Genomic DNA, 23,136 nt, shown 5'->3' on the forward strand with positions numbered 1-23,136 from the left:
CTATGATCTCATCGAAAAACAATATCAAGTTTATTGACAGTCATTAATTTTGATATGATACAATCAGTATAAAATTAAGTATCCCAGATCAGCTTTTTTATGATTTTGCATAAGACTGATGCAGGCTAACTAGCCTATAATTTCCTTAATCATCCCGGTTTCTTTTAAAACATTGATGTAATATTAACTTTGCAGGTGTCAGGGGATTTAATTCATATCAGCATTGATAACTGTCCATGTGAATAGTCAACATTGTTACACATTCAATTAAAAAACTAAAAAAAAAACCATACAAAAAAAGTTCAAAAGTGAATCAAGAGGGCTAGACTGCATATCCCCCAACACAAAGTGCAAATCTCAGGGAATAAACAATTCAGTCGCACATTGTCCCATCAACATCCCACTCAGAATTTCTCATTCTCAAGCTCAACTGCCTCCCTTCCACCACCTACAGCCCACATAGCTCCACTCCCATGGTAAACAAGATGAATCCTTAATTTTCTTGCTTATATATTCATGTGTTCTGATGATTAATATAGCTAGTGTGGCTTTCAGTATGTGGATTTGTATTTTTTTGGTGTATGGTGTCAGATCGAAAGGACTGGCTTTTAAATGTTATTCTGTAATGCAAAGAAAAAGTTTTGGGAATTGGTGATCTGTGTTGCTAGTGGCTGTTCTAAATGGGTAGTAATTTATATTGAGAATTCACAGTACTGAAATCTGAAAGTGTACATGAATAGTTGTGTGTGAAGTTGGAGATATGGCTGCATGAGCTTGGAGATATGGCTAGCCATTGCAAATCCCACAGATATTGCCTGGAACCTAAAATGTACTGGTTTAAATGTTCAATTTTGCCTGCATCAGGCAGTGTTTAAATTAGTTGAAAACTTTAAATAAAATTCAGAATGTTGAACATGAACAAAAAATCTGCAGGCTTTGCATGGCTCCAGTCAATATCTGTTAAGAAGGAATTTAAGCAGAAGCTTGACATCTTTTACTGGAAAACTGTGTCTGCCCTATCTCCTCCTTCCTCTCCTCCACTGAGGGGATAGCTAGCTTGTACTTAATGCAGTCTTTGTCAGGGTGAATGACATTTCATATTAGCCCATAGCATATTGGTGGAAATGTTTTGTTTAAAAATTTAATCATTTTAACAACAACAACATTCCTCTCATTAATCTCTTTCCACAGGCAACAACTAGTTTGGTTTTATTAACATTTGAGCTACAATTACACAGTATTTTGTGTCTGCATAGGGATTTGAGTAACTTATTTAGGAGATAAAGGGCATAGAAATTAATGTATATATCTAAAGCTTGGTACATATAGCAGCCCTTAAAACCTTACAGGTAGTGGGGCTAAAACTGAAAGACTGCTATAGTATTTTATCAGTACACTATGACTCAGATTCTTATCTTATCCTGATGTAAATCTGAAGTAGCACCACTGACTGTGAAAGGAGCTACTCCAGACTGAAAAAGTATTTGCAGGATTAGAATCTGGTCATTTCTGTGCTGTATCCCCATGGTATGCATTTGTAGAAAAAGTCAGGTATTAACAGTCACTCAAATAAATTATGTAATGGTTTCAGCGGAATTACAAATAAATCATGTAATTTAGTCATCCATATTAGTTTACTGAAATATTGAACAGAATACAAAATGAAAAAGCAAATCAGTCTAAATCAATAATTTTCAGCTGTTCATTAAGGCAATCAGATATATACATTAACAAATAACTAGGGCAACTTAAATATTTAAACAGAGGAAATAAAACATAACTTGTGTTGCTATAATTAAGCAAAAGCTGACTTTAATCCCAGAAACAGAGCAATGTGTATATTTTTGGGGGAAAAAATTGATCAAGAAATATTAGCTAAGAACTTCAGTAATGCTCTAATTCAGCAAAACACTTAAGTACACATTTAACTTTAAGCATGTGAGTAGTCCCATTTACTTTAAGGGACTATAGCTCTCCAAACTCATTGATATCTCAAGTCCTTGGGACAATTAATGGATCTTGTCACACCACTGGGAGCTAGAGAGTTTGTGAAAGGCCCAGTGTCTCTGTACTACTGGCTGATCTCTGCTTACCTCCAAGGAGTACGGCTCCCATCTAACCAGTGGCCATTACTTACAAGCCACCCCTACATACACTGGGCTTGTCTACACAGATTAGGATGCAGGAAGCTGCACACTTGCTTGCTATGCACTAACTGGCCACATGGACCCTGTTACTATGCACTAAAAGTTCCATAGTGCACTCTGACATGCTGCTGTGGGGACAAGCCAACTGAAACTTTTCACATTAAGGAGGAGGATTCTGGGTAATACATAATGCTCACTGGATGATCATTGTTTAATACAGGGAAAACCCTAAAATTTAGCTGGAGGAGATGATACGTAATGAGGAATGGCCATCATGTGGCAATCAACCCCACCTCACACAGTTATATGCCCCCTCTCCTGTAAATATTATGTACCAAAAATTACATTAAAACAACAGTATTAAGGATACATAGTCTAGTCAACCACTTCAAAGCTAGGAAATACCAGAATTAAGATGGCCATGCAATATGCTAGGAACTCAACAGAAACTTCAAACAGTGTACAAAACTGCCTTTTAAAAAGTATAAATATATTTAGATATCAGAATCACCTGGACTAAGGCAAGTCTGCTGAAGTATACTGGAAGCAGCAGCAGCAAGGAAACCTGCATTAGCTAAGAACAAATGAAGCAGTATATTGTGGATACAAGGAAAGACGACTCACCTTCTAGCAACAAATATATATGCTGTTACATATAGAGTTTACCGTGTAAAAAAAAGCTAATGGTAGAAACACAAATATTAAACGAAATTAATATATTACTCTAAATAGAGATAGTTTTGTGTGTAATAAAAAAGCTAGTTGTGGGCACACTAAGAACAGAATGAAATGACTGAAAAGATGTCTCAATATTGTACATTTGTAATTTTTAATATTTGTCACTATATTTGTATGGATAACTAACATAAGGTGTGTAGTTGGACGCGGTCCCCCCCCCACACACACTGCAATTTGCTCTTTTGAGTGCAGTCTGCACAGCTTCCGGTTATGCTGTTACAAAGCCACAAGCAGTGAAAGCTCCCAATGATGTTAGATGCTTTCTTAAAGCTGCACTGCTCTATATTACCAATTGTATTCATGCTTAAAAATATGTAATCAATTAATGTAAGGAATGGGTGAGAGAGTGAGAGTGACAGCCAATGGTGAAACAAAGAAGCAATTATCGCCTTTTATGGAACCATGGTATTATCTTGGAGAAGGTATAAATCTCAAGACAGGAGGCCAGGACAGTTATCAACAAGGAAATGTATCAGCATCCTAAACTCAGGACCAGATAGAAAGCAGTAGAGTCCTCTCGTGAATTCGAAGGAACTTTGGGGACTCTCGTTGCCTCATGGCCAATTTCTGGGCAGCTGTCACGTGGCCCGCCTCATCCACCTGCAAAATTAAAACCAACACCCATAGCCTGCCAGAATGAATGTGGTGCGTGTGTGAGTATAATTGCTCAAATAAGGGAAGCAATAAATCAACCCTCAGTGTTGCTTTAGTTCAACCTTTGTTTGTGGTTATTCCTGGGCTGGTTCCCAGGATGGGTAACAAGGTGTTCAATTACTTTTCTCCATTACCTATTAAACTATTACTCAAAAGATATTGATGTCTTAATACCTTACATTTGGAAGACATCGGGAATAAGATGACAACATGCAAATTCAATTATTTTATTTTCTGATGACAGTGTCTACATTTTGAAGTGTAAGGCAACTGCATCCAAGTGAAATTCACAGCACACTTTGCTAAATACATATAGACTGACTGATCCCCAAGTGACATAGACTTTAACACATACAATCTATTCCACACATACAAACACAGAGATCATACATGAGTAAATTATTTAAAAAGGAACAACAGTTATAAAGGCTAGCTCTTTCCAAATGCTGAGCATTCATCAGGTTTTATTGCTTTCAATAGGAGCTCTTTGGTGCACAGCTTTCTTTTAAAAAATCAGACCACTTTTTTGTATGCCTAACAATGGGTTCAAGAGCCTAACTTTAGACTCCCATTGTTGAAAATTTTGACCCTCATAATCTATTATCAGATCTCACCTGGAAGAATTCTATCCACATTCCCACCCACAACAAAAGTTTTTTTGTTTTTTTTTTGTATACAGCTAAGCAAATCATCATCTGATGTTTCATCATCATCATCATCATCATTATGGTAAAGGGCTGGCAAATAGACTTTGTTCCTAGGCTGGTAAACTTTCCTGATGGATTTGCAGGACTGATTCTACCCAAACTTGAGTAAATGATATTTCCCTCCTCCCCAATATATCTTCAGCAATTTAGATTCAGCTACTTACCGGTGAGCATTTTGTGTGTATTGTCCTTGCAATATTCATAGGTGTAAAAGATGTTTGCTTTTGTTTGTGTACTGCGCTTGGATCTGCAGTACAAGAAAATAATGCACAAACACCTACACATCATTGATTTTGGCATTTGTATGCAGAAGCGGCGCAAGGGTTCTTGGCGCCTTAGGCGCAGGGCCAGCTTGCCGGTCCCGTGGCTCTGGTGGACCTGCCACAGGCATGCCTGCGGATGTTCCACCAGAGCTGCGGGACCAGCGGACTGTCCACAGGCACGCCTGCGGGAGGTCCACCGGAGCAGTCTGCCGCCCTCCCAAATCCTGCTGCCCTAGGCAACCACCTAGGTCGCCTAAATGGAAGCGCCGGCCCTGTTTGTATGCTTCAGATATAGCTTTTCAATAAATGTAAAATAATACTCCAATTGTTCTGTGGATGGATATTTACATCTTACCCCCCTTTAATTCTATGCAAAGCTATGCACAGAGGCAATGTGGCTGGCAAAACTGAGAAGCAGCCATAAACACAAGAGATGAACCTTTATTTTCCTGTTAAAACTCCAATCCAAATAAAATTTATATTTTGTATCTAGTCCTCTGGTGCCTGATAAGATTGTGATGCTCATGTTTTACTTATCCGAGAACATGACAGTTGCATGTAAGCTGTGCCCAAGCATCTATTCCCTTATATTCTCTGCTGAACACACAATATAATTATCAATGATTCAAAATGAAGGGATTTGGTGGCCCATTCTAAAAAGGGATGTAGTCTCTTTCAGGATTTCATTGTAGAATGAAAAATAGAGGTTGGGTGTAGAAGGGGGAAATATAGCCTCCACAAAGGCTCCATAGGGTCTTGACTTCATATCTGAGATGGGGGGCAAGTGGGGAGACCGGGGCTGGCCACACTCAACTAGATCCTCCCCCCCAGGGAGAATTACTGGGTGTAGAGGGGGCTTCTAGGAAGTAGTAGAAAGAGGGAGCTCTGTTCAGACACCCTTTGCCTTGGGCAGGTTTTAAGGGATCCATAGGTTATGGGAGGGCAAGCCCCTTTCTGTCAAGTTGCCATGCAGAAGAGCAAAGAGTACAGAGAAGTGTGTATGGTTAGAACAATGGTAAAAGCTTTATTAGCAATTCCATAGAAATGAATACAGCAGCATGCTGAAGTGAGCAGGCAGCCATTCTTTGCCTTAATCATGAGGTCCATCATACAATTTGCCAATGACATCTGGTTTGTCAGGGGTGAGACTAGAACTCCGGTTACAGCTTTAGCCATGTTTCATATGGGGATTGTGGGTGAAATCCTGGCCCATTGAGGTCAATGGAAGTTTTCTCACCTTTGGAAAGAAAACTAGTTTCTCCTGACTTCAGGAAAGTAGCCTGCAACTGTCCAATGAGCTGGAATTTTTTACAATCCAAAGTGGGACAAAAATCCAAGCCAGGAAATTCTGGTTTACATCCAGCCAGTGAAATATTCTTTGTTACCAAACTGCAAAGTTTTCCATGTGGGATGCTCGCTTTGTTATTTTGTGTTTTTTCCCTTTTTCCCCCCACCCTTTTTTTTTGAACTGTGTAAACTCAGATTCCACTTTGATGTTCTGTTGGGGTTGTTCAAGCTTTCTCTTGAAATACACAACAAACCTTTTGTTCAGTTTTGTAAACATTCTTCTGATCTAAAGTTAGTACTGGTGTCATCTGTGTGTCATCTACCTCATTTTCTGTGGTATATATCAAGAAATGTAATTAAACTCCTCATTAATGTTGACATTCCTGAGGCAACAAAAAAGTGCTTGAGATGGCCCATCCTTTTCAGCCAGGTTAATTTATCAGCAAAATGAAAAGAGTTTGTGAAAGATTATAAGAAATATTAGTTTCCTTGCTCTGATGACAACTTCTTTTCCTTTATAAAATCCTTCTTTCTGTTCCTTTTCCTGCTGCACCTTTATCTTGCTTCCAGTTTATTTTTTCTCTCATTGTTCCTGTAGAGATGATCCCAGCCCTTGTTTTCGCTGTGGGAACTGGTACTTCTTCCTGCAGCTGCTCCAACAGACAGTTTCTCAGCAAAGCCCTCTCTTGAAAGATTATTTTTTCTGACATTCCAGTTTTTTCTCTGTCTCTTCCTTTAGCTGCAGCTTTTCTTTCCCTAGCAGCTTTTTTCAAAGATTTTATTGTTTGCTCTCCTTTTTTCTATTTCATATCAGTCCTCTCAGCTCAGCCTGTTGTGGAGGCTAATCCAGGGAATAAATCAAAACCACTTCTGAATGAAGAAGAGTTTCACTCACTTTCTTGTTTTGTCCTCTCCCCGATGGTGGGATTCAGTCACTTTTGACACCTTGTTGTGCTGTGATACAGGCTAGGAACAAGGCATGCAGAGAGATGTGTATTGCAAGATCAGTAAGTGCTTCATTATAAATGATCTTGAAGTGATATAAAGGACTCAGCACTATTTCTATGAGTAATGAGAGGTACAATATTAACTCTTAAATTGTATTCCAGCATATTTGCCACTTCTTTCAGAGGAGGAGCAAACATCACTCTTAACTGAAAAAAAAAATTGAGTAAAACCCAAGAGTCAAAACTTGAGGAGTTTCCACTTTCCAATGCAGGTTATTCTCCATAAGGGAGCAGAAGGTCTGTAATAACACAGATAATACTTTTCATGTATACAGTATTTTTCCTCTGAAGGGCTCAAAGTGCCTTTCAAACATTAGTGAAGTCAAAGAACAACTCTGTAAGATAGGTATATATTATTATATTCCATGTTAGAAACAGCTTTTACTTCTGAATCCCTAACACAGGGATGGTTGGGTCAGGGAGATTTTTTTCTAGTTTCCTTACCTAAGTAGTTAATTTAGCTTCCTGGAAGCTTATTGCTGACATTTTGATTCCCCTAGAGACCCACTGGGACAGATACCCCTCTTAACTACTGTATTTCACTAGCCCATTCCAACAGTGCTTGGATATTTACTTAGATAAATGCTTTTATTCTCTAAACAGTCATAGTAGCTCTCTATATATCAAATGAAATCCTGTTTGACTAGTGTCAGTATGTAAAGCAGTCGTGGCTCTGTCCCGCTCTGTCAGGGCGGGAGACTATCCCCCCTTCACTAAGACACTTCCGGAGTGCTTCAGTTCAGAGGAAAATCAGCTCATAGTTAGTGGTCCAGACCAGCAGTCAGAGTGGGCAGCGATAAGTCTGTAGGCCTGGAGCCCTCAATCAGGGCAGGGTGCTTCACAGTCAATGGCTCTGACCAATGAGTCTGGGAGAGCTGCAACAAATCTGTCTGCACAGGCCCTCAATCAGGGTGGGGCAGTAATCCAGTAGGGGCTTTGACCAACAGTCAGGCAGGCAGAGCAGTAGAGAGTCTATTTGCCCAGGGAAACAATCAATTCAGGTATGGGACTCTGGCCTGCAGCCAGGCAGAGTAACAGCAGGGTTTGTTTGCCCAGGGCCTTCAATCAGGGTGGGATAGCAATCAGTTTAGGTACAGGGCTCTGTCCTGCTGTCAGGCAGAGCAACAGTGCAGTCTAGGGGAGATTAGCTCTCTGGTCGGAGAGTCAGCAAAACATCTGGCGTCCTAGTTTATGTGTGGGCCAGACCAGTGCAGGCCTCCTGACCAAAATGTAGGGAGGCTGCCACCCCTGATGGTGGGGTGGCAGGGGGTAGGGGGACGCAATCCCTCCCGCTCCACTGCGTTCAAATCCAGGGCTCTAACAATGGCAGAACGGTCCGCCACTGGGTCAGTGGAGAAATTCAACTGCAACACACTAGCCAGCTTGCAATCAGCCACACAGCCAACCCTATTTGGCTTCCCTGGGCTTCTTCCCACACTCCCAGTCCAGGGGTACCTGGGTTCCAGGGTTGTCATTGGTCTCACTCAGGTAAACGGAAAGTGGCAGCCCCAACAGTTCCTCGGTGTCTGGCAGTTCTGCAGTTCTTCCAGATCTCTGGCACCGGAGCAGCCTCTGTCAGGTCCAGGCTCCAGCAGCAGGGGAAAAAAGTCCTGCTCCTCTGGCACCTCTGCCCCAACTGAACTAGAGGGCCAGCCTTTTGTAGTTGCTGTTCCTGCCCCACCCCTCTGCTTCCAGCATGGTGGCCATGGGTATCCTGGTTCTGCCCACCAGGGGGGCGGTCACAGTTCTCCCCCCAGCCATCAGGTTGGGAGACCATGCCCCTTCACTACACAGTGACTGTTCCTCAACTTCACACAGTGGGAAAAAATAAGCCCTGTATTGGGGAAAAAAAGTTCATCTTCTGCATTGACTTACATTAATTTCAGCTGGTGTATGTAGGCTGTAGATCAGTATAGAATTTGTCCCATAATCTTCAGATCCTTAGAAACAAATTCAAAATTATTGGACACAATTTAAATAAAGATAGATATGCTAATAGCAAAACTAACTAGCCACTTGTAACTTAAATGTGTTATTTGATCCAAAGTTTTCAGTTAAATACAAAACAAATCACTGGAAGCATAAAAACCAAACCTAAATAGATGTATATTAATTAAGCACTAAATATATTGTCCAAAATATTGTCGTCTTTCCTCATTAGGCATCTTTATTCCAATATAATTCTGATTCTTGGTAGCCACACCAACCCTTTCCTTTTTCAAACAGTGGCCTCAGTTAACAGAATGTTTACTTTTTTTCTGTGACATGCCTGCCAGCTTAGAAGAACAGTAATAACAAAGGTTACCCATGTGATAAGGATGTATTTTCTATAATAAACAATATGGTCTTATTTGATACATGAGGAAAAGAATACAAAGGAAGAGGCCATTTCCTGTTATTTCACATGTATGATCATGTATTCAGTTGTTAATACATGTTAAACTTATCCTATTTTACATTGTATGTGCATATGTTATACCGACTGTATCAGGTATATTTTACATAGTATTTTCATTTATGTTATTTGATCCATACGATCAGTTCAGGTGAGTGGATAATTTGTATAAACAACAAGCTCCCCGTCAAAATCTGTAGTGTCACCATCTTATCCTTCTTCAAATCTCTCCTGAAAACACACCATTTCCATAATGCCTACAGTAAACTGCAGCATATAATGAATAGGTAGCCAGTGAGTTGTGATTACTATTCCTGATTGTCTAAGGACTGCACATAACTATATAATTTTAGTTACTTTGTCTTTCCTTCCCCAAATCGCTGATATTTCTGTTATGTCTTGTATTTTAGCCAGTAAGCTCTTTGGGGTAGGGACTGTCATTTTCTATGTTTGTTCAGAACTCAAAATGACAGGGCTCTGACCTACTTGGCCTGTAGATACTACTGCTAATAAATAGTTATATAACAATAATAACAACAACAATACACCACAGTTGCCAACTTCCAGGCGTTAAAGACCCTCCCCACCCCCATTTTCACAATAAGCCAAAAATCAAGCTAATCCCATTTCAAAATAAGGCCCAAAAGAAACCAATTGCTGAGAACCCCAATACTCTATGTGACTAGATCCCCCCCGGTGTGCAGTCTGGGACTGTGGTGGGCTGTTGTGCATCCCTGACTCTTTCCCCCGCTACCCCTCCTGCCCCTGCCCCTTGCCCTGCTTGCTTGGAGCTGATAAAAAAAAAAGAAAAAAAAAGCAACAAGCTGCAAGCCAAACAAGCAATGAGCTACAAGCCAAAAACTAGCCAACAAGCAACTCACAAGCCAATTAAGCCAAAAACAAGCCCAATTTCTTGTTTTTTTCCTTGGGTTTGGCATGTCTGCAATACACCTGCCAATTTTCTGCCATTCAGTACTAACAAATTACAATAGAACAGATTGGAGAAAACTCCCACAGTAATCAACAGGTACCAACTGAAATCTTCATGGTGAAATTCCAGCATAAGACCTGTGTCCCACTTAAGTACACCAACTGCACTAAGGAGAATTTTGCCCTTAGAGGAAAAATAGCTATGAAAGGCAATTTATGATTTAGCATTTGAGATGATGCATCTAGTTGCTCAGGTTCACATTTAATTTTTGACATTTTAAACTGTACTCAGTGGAACATGTTCATCTTCCATCAGCCACTATCGAATTCAAAGTCTTATAGGATCTCAATAACTTATTAGATGGTTATGTTTAGTATTTTGGGTGTATCATCCTCAGCAAGAAACATGCATTAACTTGGTGTTCTTGGGGAGGGAAAGAGGGAGTTAGAGTATTGCTTTATCTTGTATGCTATTACAATGCACAAAGGGTCAGAGCCCCTCATGGGCAGGGATTAAAATATACATACATCTTAAAGTAGAAAACTGGGCAAAATGCCTGGACTTAATGTTAAAAAATTTCTTTTGAAAAAAAAACACCACAGCTATTCACAAAAAAACGTGTATACAAGTATGAGGCTTCTCTTTAAATGTTTTAAACATTTATTTTTCCCATTGCACCATATAATGGGAATTAGTTTATTTTCAGTTTAGACATATACTCTCTTGAATAGATCCATATTTAAGCAAAACTGTAAGTGGTATTACTTGGAATATCTTTTTGCTTTTTCTAAAAAAAAATCACATTTCAAATCAAACCAATATGAATGGAAACAATCAATTTTAGTAAAATAAATAAATTTCCATTTGCCTGAATAAATTCATACCAGTCATTAAAATATACATTTTCTTCACTAATATCAACAAAAAGGACAGTTTTACTATCAAGTCAACTAATGGAAATATCTAATATTTATCAATATTTTCACTGTCTTTGGCAATTTATGTATTAATGTAGCTGTTTATTTTGGTATCACATAAAACAATTGGCTAATTGTCATTATTATGCTCAGTTGTAAATTTAAACTGCTCAGATTTAATAAATCTTCAGTCTTGTACCAAAATGAAGGGTCATGCAGGCAGTTTGGTAGTGTTGGGTTTGTTATATGCATATTCAAATTTACAGATTGACGCTGGTCATGGGAACCTGTCCTGAAGACAACATCTTAAGGACAAAATATTTCAGACAACTGAAAAAAGTAGAATTCATTTATTTCTTTGATCCATGGAAGATAGACACATGTCGTGCATATTTTTGTTCACATCATGATCATCTTTGTCTTCAGAAAGGAACTTAAATATTCATACCCTAGACATTCCTGTGAAAACTAATAGTAAGCCATACTCTGATGACCTTTTCGAAGATCCAGAATTTGCTTCACTGACCATTTCCAGTCTCCTTTGTTTACAGTTTCAACAGCTTGTTAAGAAAAGGTAGATGGTCAATCAAAATACTGAATGTGAAAAAGGTCAGTTTTACATGGCATTAATTTCTTCATTCCATATTCTCGTTATAACAAATTAACCTGGATGGAAAATAGTATAAAACAAACATAATTGAGTTCTCATTACATTTTCAGACTAACCCTGCAGTGCTCCTCTCTTGCTATGGCAGGGAGGCATTAATCCTTTTGACTTCAGTAACCTTCTGTTTCATGTGACTTTTAATCATTTATCCTAAGTAGCGGCATGATGAAGGGTTAGGAATCAATTCAGTCCATAGCCTCTAGACTTTAGATGTTGCAGGTTTCAAAGTCAGAAGATCATTTTTATTCAGAGTACCTCATTAAACAGTTTTCATACACTTACTATATGTCATTGCCCTTTCTTCTCCTTGCTGCCCTCATGTTAAAGAAGCACACAGACTTTCAAAGCATGCATCAATATCTTGAATGACTAAATGACCTACGGTAATTAGCAACAGTAGGGTTAGAAAGTTAGATCTTCTACCGCTCAAGGCTTTGTCTACACTGCCAATTGAATGACAAACCTGTGCTGGCCTCTGCTTCCAGCAGCTCCCATTGGCCTGGAGCAGTGAACCGTGGACAGGGGAGTCATGATCGCCCGGACCTGCAGACACGGCAGGTAAACAAACCAGCCCAGCCCGCCATGGGGTTTCCCTAAACAAGCGGCATCCCAAGTTTGGAAAAACACTGATTTAGAGCAATACTGACCCCAAGTCTGCACAAAATTGTTGATAGAATATGTAAAATTTAAGAAATGCTGCTTTGTTGTTTTTTTGTTTGTTTGTTTGTTTTTTGTTAGGAGTCTGTATCTTGGGAACCACCCTCAGCAACACCTTTACTCCCATTTCAAGGCAATCTAAGTAAATATGCAGATTTTAGAGCACCTAGAAGAGTCATCCTCCAAACAGAGAAGGCTTCTTAACCTTAACTACTGCAGAGCCCCACTATAATGTAAACAAGAATAAACTTTTCCTTTAATTCCAAATGCTGATTTCCATCTGCATCTCATATTAATCACAGTCACAGAGCAGCATACTTAATGAACCCCTTAAAATGATCCATCTCTAAAACTGAGATTGTGATGACTGCTGTTTTGGAGAATTTCAGTTAGACTGGACTAGCTCCTTGTTAAGTGTTTGCCTTGAATAAAAGGGAATGTAAAGCTGTACCTTAGTGATATTGACAGTGCAGGAAGCTTTTGTGCTGCTGGCTTGCGGAGTTAATTTGGTAAAACACAGGTAAAGCTTATTTTTAATAAATTGCTTAAGGATTTCTGAAGCTTTAATTGTGCCAACTAATTGAGCAAATCAGATAAAATACTCCATTAGGATCTGTGTAATTGAAATTTTACAGATGCAGCAAAAAGGAGCATAAGAGATCATAAAATAAATTTAAAATAAACAGAAAGGCTAAGAAGTCAGGATGGATGCCCTAGTAGGACAAATATTTGACCTAGTCAATCAGTAGAAATTTTAACAGAGGGAATGGTCTGAAATTTGCATTTTACCAGTTTGCCAAACAGGCAGAAATATTCTCTTTTATCCCAGTACAGTCTATGAGCTTCATCCAATGAAAATTTTGAGTATGAAAACCACCTTCTATATTACAGAAATGAGAGATGTGTCAGAGTAGAGCTGAAGGTTAAATTCAGCTTGCCACATAACTTTGGCCTCAAATCAACATGAATCTACACAAAGTCTGATGCTTCATTCCTTGTACAGTCAAAACTGACTGGGAGTTTTGAATGTAGGATGAAGGCCCATTTTAGGGTGCCTGCAATAAAGGAAAATAATATGGGATCTGGAAAAAACTGTTTGAGAAATTACCCATCAGAGGAAAATCATCTATTAAATATTAATATTTCATACTTTAAAAAGCTATAAGATCATACATTTTTAAAAGCTGTTGTAGTTTTCAACATTAAAAGATATAAAGAGGGCAGTCCTATAGTCACGAGGCTCTCTGAGCATTCTGGTGAAGATCAAAGAGTATTTTAAATGATCAAAAAGAATCTCAATATCATCTATGGACAATACTGCCCCACTATACTCAAAATGCTATAATACAGTGCATCAGTACTATAGTTTACAAGTTAGCAAGCAATTACACAAATTTTTCTTGGTAAAAGTAGCAGTAATGTGGAAAAAAAATCCAAAATGCATGACACCATTTTATCATTGCACATAAAAAGGCATCGTTCTGTGCTGACTGCTGAGTGAGTTCAGTCATACTGAGCAAATGACACTCCTGTGTGGGAGTGCAGGAGCCAAGCAAGGAAAACGAGAATGGAAGAATGCAAAAAAATCATGCAGAAGGGACTTATGACTACAAACCTGATTTCCTATCTCCTGCTACAGTCCATGAGGATGCAGAAGGACAAGAGAGCCAGTCAAGAAAGAATCAATTCTGAGGTTATCCTTTATCAAGAATTTTGAGAACTGACAACGTGCTTCTAATGATGAGGAATGCAAATTAGCTAGCTATAGGGCAAGGCATATATCTTAATCTTCAAACCATGATGTGTAGAGATCTCTTCTAGAGTTCTCTTGAATTGAGATAGCTGTGTTTTTCAGACAAATCGTTTATCTGCTGAAAAAAAATGCTTTTTGTCTAATAAAAAGGCTAGATTCACAAGGCTGCTTCACAAAAACTGAAAAGGAGAAGATGGCCCCTTATACCCAATAGTCAATGTTTAGAGCAGAGTATCCTAAACACTGGGCTAGAGAATCATTTTCACACATGTTCTTTCTATTGTATAGGCACAATAAATCAACTACTTAGCACGCTCCCGTCGACTCCGGCACTCCACCAGAACGAGCAGCGCAGGTGCAGTCGACGGGAGAGCATCAGGTGTTGACTTCCTGCAGTGAAGACACCACGGTGATTAGATCTAAGATGTCAGCTTCAGCTACGCTATTCACATAGCTGAAGTCGCGTGTCTTAGATTGACCCCCATGCAGTAATGTAGACATGCCCTTAGATTCAAGTCCTTGATCCTGGCTATAAAGGGATTGTTGCTGCCTCCTCCTGTTTTGTGAATGGTGTTTCCAAGTTTCCTTTGCTTTTAATAAAAAAAAAAAGTGGTTAATGATACCCAAAATCAAAACTTTTCTTTCTTGTTTTGTTTTTTTGTTTCATCATTAAAACTTTTTCATTTTGCTTTGATCCAAAACAATTTTTTAAAAATTTTTAGTTTGAACTTAAAAATTAATTATTTGCATAGCTCTATTCTTGAACGCTCTGAAGAGATCTTTTTGACAGTAAGGCTGGCATTCCTGCAACATGTCTGGTTCATACCCATTTTGATATATTGCTCTTTTTTAGCTATACACTTTGAATAGTTTACCAAAATCATGTCATCTATATACAGTACCTGCCAACTTGCCTTCAGTTCTTTCTATCCTGTTGTCTCATTTCCTTCATCTTCATCTCCAGATTATTTATTTTAATTGCCTTTGATTCTAACCATAATGGACAGAGAACAAATTATGTACTGCTAGGTTATTATTGCAATGCCTTTGGTAGAACTATAAATCCAAAGTCCAAGGGTCTTGTACTGACTGTAGAATTGCAATAATCCCCTTAAAATGGATGGTCTAAAATGTATTAATGTTCATATGAAGTGAAATTTATACTATAAGCAAGTAATTTAATAATTATTTACATTTACATAAAACTGTTTATCCACAAATATCCCAAAGTACTTCACAAGTCATATACAATAAATGCTTTGTTACGCGTCATTTTGGGGGAAAGAGGGATGTTCGTTAGTCAAAAATTCCAGTTAACTAAACATTATACTTACCAATGAATACCAATTTTCAAAGAATTAGAATACAATAAAATGAATAAAGTAGTATCTGTACTCGCCAATCCAGTAGTACTACTGCACTGCAGAGTGGCTGGTTTCTTGGAGCACTTAGGTGTATACAGGTAAAGTTTTCTATACAGTAGGTTGTCTTATGACACTACATATCACTATGGGCAGAGCATGGCGTACGCCTAGATCACTAAAAATACACCTAACAGTAAAACTATACTGAATATAATTTAATCTTTCTCTGATGATTCAGAAGGCACTTCAGAATCTTGCAGTGCTTCAGGGTCATCATTATCAACTTTAATTATCATTGTAGATAAAGAAGGTGTATGAGATTGGGCTGAATCTGTAATGACCCTATGACATACCCTGGAAGCTGCTTTTTGAGTAAATCCCTGATATCAGCTTGCTTACTTGTCTTCTGCCTCTTTTGCATAAAAGTAGAGTGAAGAATGTGCAATTACATAACCTCCTGGGCAGTATACTAGTCCCAGTTACTAGACTGAAGATTTATATTGGGAAATATCAGAAATGCCGGTTAATAGAGCTTTTGGGTTGATAAAGTGCTAGATAACACAGCTTTTACTTTATGTCTAGCACTACTGAAACACAATCACCTATGAGATGGAAGGCAATTGCCAAGGCAAGGTACAGCATGCAGCAAAATAGATGGGCAGAGAAAAGAGCAAATTTTGGCCAAGAACCCGGGTGCAACCCTTTACTCATACAAAATGTTCCATGAACATTTAGTACCCACAAAGAGCAGACAGTGTTTTCTCATCTGAAAGCTCAGTATGCCCCAAACTGCATGATACTCAGTAGCAAGGCATTATACCTTTAGTCCCAGACAACTGATAACCAATTAAAAATCTCCATCAATGTTCAGCATTCTAATGACATCTCATAATATGTCATTGCTGGTATTAAGGCAGCTTCAGTTTCACGTGAATGACATATATATTTCATGTAAATATATATTTTGAGTAAAACAAACAAAAAGTACATTCTGAAACCAATAGACTTTCTATTCAGATAGTTTTTACTTCATGGGGAGGTCTTTCAGCTCATGTTGATATTCTAAAAAGAGACAGATAACAGCAGAGAAAAACTGCTACAAAATATGTTTCCATTCTCCTCCTTTGCATCTCCTCACCCTAACCCTAGCTCCTGGCACAACCTATTACACACATGAGGACACACATCTCTTCAATTGCTCTATATCCACCCAATCAATCTTTTTTCTTTTCTTTTTTTTTTCCTTACAGCAACATGTTCAGTCCAATTTTTTTTTCACTGAAGAACAGCTAACTGTCTAAACAAAAACAAACAATGAGAACTATGCGCCACTTCCATACCATGTAGGTGCACAACCAAACAGAGGCAATGGACATCCCAGCATTATCATCAATACTGACAGAAGGATAGTCTTATGGCTTCAGAAAGAGGGAAAGATACTTTATAGGCATCATTTCTTAGCTTGTCCAGATATACATATAAAGCAAGAGAGAACACAAAACACTTAACCTATTTTGAGAAGGTAGGCACAATTAGGAGAGATAGGCAATGCAAGACATAGCAAAATGTCCTTCCACTGCAATCTTATTACCAAAGTACAGACACCACAAAACCTGATGTGTATCAGGTCCCAGACCAAAAGATTTTAAATGATTTCTCAGAACTAGTCTTTTTAGTCCTATTCAAAGATGGAGAAATAGGCCCTGACTGAGCTAAAGAAGTTTTCTGCATCTTACTTTCCAGCTACTATTCTTCTAAGAACAAATGACTACCTGGTCCTCCTCCACCCTCCAAAAAATAAAAAAACACACAACAACAGCTGAAGTTTTAAAGCTAGGTATTTAAATATGAATTTAAATCCCCAAGTATGGATTCAGGTGTCTTGAAAGTTTTAATCAATATGTGAAGTCTCTGTACATTCAAATTCAGCTGAGTGTAAGCAGGAGCAACTTTATTGAAGTCAATGAGTGGTACAAACTGAGAAAAGGCTTCAGGGACTGCACCAAAAGTAGTTTAAACAGACAAATCATAACAGTATCAGAGAGGCAGCCATGTTAGTCTGGATCTGTAAAAGCAGCAAAGAGTCCTGTAGCACCTTATAGACTAACAGATGTATTGGAGCATGAGCTTTCGTGGGTGAATACCCACTTCGTCGGATGCATGTCATCCGACTAAGTGGGTATTCACTCACGAAAGCTCATGCTCCAATACATCTGTTAATCTATAAGGTGCCACAAGACTCTTTGCTGCTTTTACAGATCTTAACAGGGCTCCATATGTAACAGGAGGAAGTAACTCTGTTGCTATCTCTCCAACGCAAATATATTTAAGGGCAAACCTTCCAACCAAGGAGAAGGGGTTCCTTAAATAATTATCATATGAGGGAACAAGGAAACAAAGATAGGTCTGACTCTCAGTTTCCAACTCTGTTATCAAGTACCTCTTTCATCAACACAGAAGACACAATGAGAGAATGAGAGGCCTCTCAAGCTCACAATCTGCATTTGTTTCTGTGCCTCCCTCAAAAATAAATATTTAAAAAGAAAAAAGAATCACAAACCAGAGGCAAAAAGGTGGCAAAATGGCAGATGAATGTGTAGAAGAAGCAATTAGATTAGTAATCTCTCTCTCTCTCTCTTCCTCCTTTTTAGTGAGCATTGGGTATTAAAATATTATCCAGAAGTAACTCAGTTTAATTTTTTGTTACACTCTATACAAAAACAATAGCCCATTTCTGAGGGCTATATTCTGGCTTTTGAGCCAAATGTCTGTAATAGATTTTAAGGTCAGAAGGGATCACTATGATAATCTAGTCTAATTTCCTGCATAACACAGGCAACAGAATCTCACCCAGTTATTTCTTCATCAAGCTCACAACTTCTATTAAAGCTATAGCACATCTTTTAGAAAGATATCCACTCTTGTTTTAAAGTGATAGAAAACCCGCAATATCCTGAAGGAAGTTTTTCCAGCAGTTAATTACCTCACTGTTAAAGGTTTGCACTATATTTCTAGCCTGAATCTACCTAGTTTTAGCTTCCAATCATAAGATCTCATTATTCTATTTTCTGCTATATTAAACAGCCATTTACTATTACTCTTTCCCATGTCACATCTTAACTATCTCTTGGATAAACTCTATAGAAAGAGTTTCTTCAGATTCTCATTACAAAGCAAGTTTCCCAGATATTGAATCATTCTGATAACTCTTCTCTGAAACCTTTTGTAATTTTCCAACATCTTTTTTGAATTGTGGACACTAGAACTGGACAAAATATTTCAATAATAGTCACACTAGTAAACACCACCTCCTTAGTCCTATTCGATATTCCTATGCCTATACATCCAAGGATATCCGACTGCTGTTGTTTCTGATGGGAGTCCCACATGCAGATCTGAAGCCAGAATTTGGTCCCAAATGTGAGATCAATTATACCTCAGCTTCACACAAAAAAACTACTTTCCTAGTTTGTTTCCTTACCGTTTTGTAGAACCCTATAGTTAAGAAACGACAATACAAAATAAAAGGAAGAAAATGTGTGGGAGGATAATAAGTACTGCCTGCCTGTACATTTGCAAAACCACAGTTTGACTAAAGTGAAAAACCATCATCCTTTAACACATACGCATTTCTTTTATTAATAGTTAAACTTTAAAAGTACTTCAGTATCCTGACATCACTGTGTATTCTGTTCACCTGTCTGGGTCTTACTGAAGTGCACTACTGTCATCATGGCAGTAGTGTATCAGTAACGATAGGAAGAATTAAGCAAGTATACACCATTTCCTTTCAAAGTCCAGTTCTCCTTTTTCATATCTTTCTAAAAAAGTGAACAAAATCTCATTAATAAAATATGGGAAAGAAACACTGAGACTGAAGTAAACTAGCTCCCCTGATCAAGAAATCCATACCCTGGTGAGAATCATGTAGTTGCTCTTGATTTAAAGGGGAACTAAAAGTGGATTTCTTGGTTTATATCAAGAATGTCAAGAAGATTAAAAACTTGATTTGACCCAAGACCTTGAGCAAGAAAAGAGTCTCATTTATTCTTTCTTGCTTGGTGTTTCTCAGTTCTTATGTTCTGCCTCTAGGGATTCAGTAACAATATGATAGATTTGTCCACCTATATGTCAACTCTGGGGCAAGAACAACAAATAAAGACTGAGAAAGAAAGAATGACTAGAAAACACACAGGAATCTTTACTACTCCCTCCCTCCCCAGCCTTCTTTCCCCCAATGTGTGTATCTTGCAAGGGAAGAGAAGAGATGGTGACCAGATAAAAATCATGAAAGGATGTGTGAGGTGACTGTAAAGTTTGTTTTTTTACTGCTATTAATAAAATATAGTAAGTATGATTGATATATTCAGTTATTTCTTAGAGCCTAAAGATTCCTGAGTCCTCTGATCTGCGCAGCATAACCTAAGCTTCAGCTTGGAAAAAGTCAAGCTGTATGGATACTTTCTATTACCATTTGATCAAATAAGGGATTAGTCTATAAAGTCTATTTACACCAGAGTGTATGTAACCAAACAAAAAAAAATTGTCATGCTTCAGAGCAGTCCCATCCTTTGTAGGTTGATGCATAATGTAGGTTCATTATATAAAGCAGGGGTAGGCAACCAACGGCATGCGTGCCAAAGGCGACATGTAAGCTGATTTTCAGTGGCACTCACACTGCCCAGGTCTAGGCCACCAGGCCGGGGGGGGGCTCTGCATTTTAATTTAATTTTAAATGAAGCTTCTTAAACATTTAAAAAACCTTATTTACTTTACATACAACAATACTTTAGTTATATATTATAGACTTATAGAAAGAGACCTTCTAAAAATGTTAAAATGTATCACTGGCACGCGAAACCTTAAATTAGAGTGAATAAATGAAGAATCAGCACAACACTTCCGAAAAGTTGCCGACCCCTGATATAAAGTCAAAACTTTTCACAGCCCCCATATATTTACCATAAAAGTAAGAGTAAACAACATGTATCAGTGCTAACAATGATAATGTGTGTGTGTGTGTGTGTGTGAGAGAGAGAGAGAGAGAGAAGAAACTGACAATGCACTTAGACTCATAAGTTGAGAAACAGGGCTTCAGAAGATTCAGATATACTTGAACAAGACTTGCATGGTGACAAGTTTCAGAGTAGCAGTCGTGTTAGTTTGTATCAGCAAAAGCAACGAGGACTCCTTGTGGCATCTTAGAGACTAACAAATGTATTTGGGCATAAGCTTTCATGGGCTAAAACACACTTCATCAGATGCATGGAGTGGAGAATACAGTAGGCAGGTATAAATACACAGTGCATGGAAAGATGGGAGTTGCCTTACCAAGTGGGGGTCAGTGCTAATGAGCCCATTTAATTTAATGGTGAAAGTGACCTATTCTCAACAGTTGACAAGAAGGGGTGAATACCAAGGGAGGGAAAAATCATTTTTTTAGTGCTACTGAAGCCAATGCAATCAAGGTGGCCCATTTCAAATAGCTTACAACAAGGTGTGAATATCAGCAGAGGGAAATTACTTTTTGTAGTGACCCATCCACTCCCAGTCTTTATTCAGGCTTAATTTGATGGTATCCAGTTTGCAAATTAATTCCAGTTCTGCAGTTTCTTGTTGGAGTCTGTTTTTTTGTTGAAGTTTTTTTGTTGAAGAATTGCCATTTTTAAGTCTGAAAAAAGAGATCAGGAAAATATTCTGCACAGATAACTCAGTTGCTCTGTGGAGGAGTGACTATGTTAACCTGAAATTGTTTAATAGGAGATGTTATTACAGGATAAATATTAAGCAAAATTGCATGATAACCAGATATATTGTTCAATGAAGACCTAAAGAGCCTATGCCAATGGGTACACAGACACACTTGGATTCCTGGGGGGAAGCTCCACCCCCAGGGCAGGCGCCATCTTTTTTTCTGCCCCAAGCAGTAAAGCGGAGAGGCGGGGGAGAAAGCCGATCGGTGGCAGCTCAATCATGCCACTCCTTGTCTTCCCCTTTGGCAGCACTTCAGCAGCTGCCTCAAAGAGAGGGACTGATGGACCCATCACCGAATTGCCGCCAAAGACCTAGATGTGCCGCCCCTTTCCATTGGCCACCCCAAGCACCTGCTTCCTGCACTGGTGCCTGCAGCCGGCCCTGTCCCTGTCCACCCCACTTCTCAGCTAAGACTCTGAAAGGATTGAATTTGAAGTGTTGCCCTTTGAGGAAAGAGGGAGCAAGAGCAGAGATGGTACCAGATGTTATCAGGAAAGGAACTACTACTGGACTCTGATAAGGTTAGGCTCTTCCTCTTGGAATACAAAGTTGAAGGGTTACCAAGCACTACTGGTTAAATAGAAGTTTGGCGTTTTCTCAAAGCCAAAAAATGGAGGCAGAGTCAATCAGTTGGGTTTTTGAAGAGATCTGCGTGGTTCTCAAAATGTAGTTAGGAAAAGTAGCCAAGATCATCCAATATTCACAGGACAGTGTCCTGAGAGGAAGCTTGGGGTGGGGGGAGGGCTGTACTAGTAACCCAGAGACACTGGTGTTAAAGAAGGTATGTGCCCAGGAAGGGGCAGGTCACAACAAGCTTGTTGAGATTCTGGTTTATTCATTTTTTTTCTATGAAGGGGGATATAGTTTTAGAAGCAATTCCAGGATCAACTTGAGCACCAAAGGGAAGCTAAAGCCATCTTCTAAGTGTGTCCCCTCCCTACTAATTTTAGTAGTAGTAATAGTAGCAGTAATAGTAGTAGTAGTAGTAGTGGTGGTGGTGGTGGTAGTTGTAAGAGTGGCAATTCAGGTCACAGTATCTTAAAGTCAAATCCTGGCTTCACAGAAGTCAAGGGGAATTTTGACATTTACTTCAATGGAGCCAGAATTTACCCACTTTGTATTTAAAGATCGAAAAAGAGCAGGATATAATCCTCCACTGATGTATAATTATGTCTCAGAGGTTTAATTACAGTTGATCTTAGCCATTAGGTCAACTGAAGGAAAGGCACTATAAGGGTGAGTGTCCAATATGGGAGTTAATTTGTGTACAAAGAGTACTGAAGAATATTGTTGGTGGAGGAAGAAGTCATGGGTGAGCAGAATACTAAATACAGTGGGACAGTGCCCACAGCCTGATTCATGATAGAAATGTAAAACAAAAAAAGATATTTTAATCTATGTTCCGCAGCTACATTTTATATAAACAATCAAACTTCTGAAACTGAAGTGACTCAAAAAGAAAACAATGGTGGGGTGAAGTTTAATAACAAATAAGAAGGGATAATGGGCATACAAGGCATACAGAAGATTAGCACACACTATATAAAAGTGAAACAAACTATGCTATTGGTTTCTTGAAAAATGGGTTATAGCACAGCAGCAGAAATCATGGATCTTGGATTGTTTAAAATTCCTTACTAATGCCTTTTGTTAAAGCAGAGGGATGTCTACCACAGAACATCTTTTCCTATAAAAGATAGGGAATCTTGACGTGGGTGAATAACAAAATAGAAAATCTCTATCTGCTTGTCTCATTGCTTGTCATGACAGATAACATTAGAAATTCATAACTCTCCCCATAATATGCAGAATGAAAGCAGAATCAACTAATTGAAAAAATAACCACATCAACCTAAAAGGAATATAATTGTATTACCCTGTGGGGCTTTCTGGAA

This window comes from Gopherus evgoodei, chromosome 6 (genome assembly GCF_007399415.2).
Source record: "Gopherus evgoodei ecotype Sinaloan lineage chromosome 6, rGopEvg1_v1.p, whole genome shotgun sequence".
In the NCBI taxonomy this organism is placed as follows: domain Eukaryota; kingdom Metazoa; phylum Chordata; order Testudines; family Testudinidae; genus Gopherus; species Gopherus evgoodei.